General features: G+C 34.7%; 1 long non-coding RNA gene across 1 annotated transcript; it reads left to right on the top strand.

Moving 5' to 3' along the window:
- Positions 1–365: 365 nt before the first annotated feature.
- Positions 366–1,539, top strand: LOC140059134 (uncharacterized). The gene is made up of 3 exons (XR_011847120.1): positions 366–742; positions 1,101–1,223; positions 1,414–1,539. It is a non-coding gene; the product is annotated as an uncharacterized lncRNA (long non-coding RNA).
- The last annotated feature ends 211 nt before the right edge of the window (positions 1,540–1,750 follow it).

Below are 1,750 nucleotides of genomic sequence, written 5' to 3'. Positions count from 1 at the left end.
TATGTTGAGCATCTGCACCTTCCACCCAAGGCTAATCCGATGTCTCCACTACCGTGCACTGCAATGGGAGCAAAGTTGTACTAACACATCGCCAATAAACAATACTGAAAGAATAAAAAAAAAAACGCATGGATGTAAGTGAGTTATAATGCAAATGTAGATTTTTATTAGTCATTACTAAGAGTTACGCAGTAGGGTCGGATATATCGTATATATGCGTCGCTTATCCATCTTCCGGTAGCTTTAATTTCTTGTTCACTTGCGCCCAGGTCCCAAATTTGCGTGGCCCTTCCGATTCTGAACGAGTGTGTGTTGTACCGGGTGTGTGTAACGCGGCTTCTTTTAACGTATGAATTTTTCCTTAAAGATGTATTGTCCCCCAAAAAATGAAAAATAAAGATGAAAAAAATCAAATTTTGAATAGACCGTTTTGTAGTTAACATAAAGTTATTCACTTCCACCGAAAAAAAATCCGAAAAAAATATTGATTTCGCTTATAAAAAAATCAAAATAAGTTTACCATTTTTTCGAACTCATCGGCTCAGAAATTAGGCCGGTAGAGCTAACTCATACATATGCATGATATGTTAATGAGCATCCACACAGCAGAGATCTGATCTAACAATGGACGATGCACGTTGTATGTACAACAACACCACCATAGATCGACGCGATTCGACTGTTATGTGGGTTTCCATGGCCTGATCGTATAAATATGTAAAGCTGAGCTGTTAATTTGTCGGTAAGTAGGCCTAGACGGTTATTTTAAATATAATAATATATATAACGCAATAATATCAGGAAGGTAAATTAATTAACTTAGCCTGGGATTTTTTCAGTTCAGGGCTAGGCCTAGATTAATACATGCTGCTGCATATTACTAGGCTAGTAGCAAGCAGACTGTGACAATCGGGTACCTGCAGAAGATGCCCAGCTAGGCCCTATACATTGTACTCTTCATAGACTGGCCTAGGCTATATGCCATCAATCTTAGCTACATTCCGAAAATACAGCCAGCTTGCTGTACCATATATATTTACAGTTGAAGCTTGTTTAATTTAACTAATTTTTATGATAAAAATAAAACAAACATTTTTCAGGGAAAATGGTTGCAATACAAGCCTGAAATTGAGAACCTTCCAGCAGCACTGTACAAGTAGACAGAGGGGAAAAGCCAGCTTAGCCATTTTACAACACAAACAACAAATTTTCTCTGTACTGTAGTAAGTCAAATATTTATTTTCTCTTTTTATAAGTTATAACATTATAAGTAATGTGTTTTAATTACCATAGAAAGGTAGTATACTTATTTGACTATGTCAAAGTAAGCAATTTCACTAGCCCAATTTTGCACCAAATATGCATGATCTATTTTTTCCAGATTTTCATACTTTGCTTTTACTTTTTTTAAAGACGTTGAGCTGATGAAGACTGGAACAGAGGTCACCCAAAGACAACAATGATAGACTCGGTATTGGAATATGATTGCATTGCAGGAAAAATATTTCTGACTCTCCTGCTGCATTCGGCCAATATGTTCTTGTCCAGCTTGTAGAATATTGTATAATTTTTTTTTGTATTACTGTATATGTACAGTACATTATTTTGTAAACATAACATTCAATAAATAAAAAAAAACCTACTACAACAGTTCAGTACACAGGATAAATTCTTCAAATTTACTTACACTTCACAATTTTACTGTAAATATTACAGTTCAAAAGGAGTTAATAAAATATATATATACAGT

Source organism: Antedon mediterranea, chromosome 9 (assembly GCF_964355755.1).
Source record: "Antedon mediterranea chromosome 9, ecAntMedi1.1, whole genome shotgun sequence".
Lineage (NCBI taxonomy): Eukaryota > Metazoa > Echinodermata > Crinoidea > Comatulida > Antedonidae > Antedon > Antedon mediterranea.
This window is presented reverse-complemented; position numbering and strand designations above follow the sequence as displayed.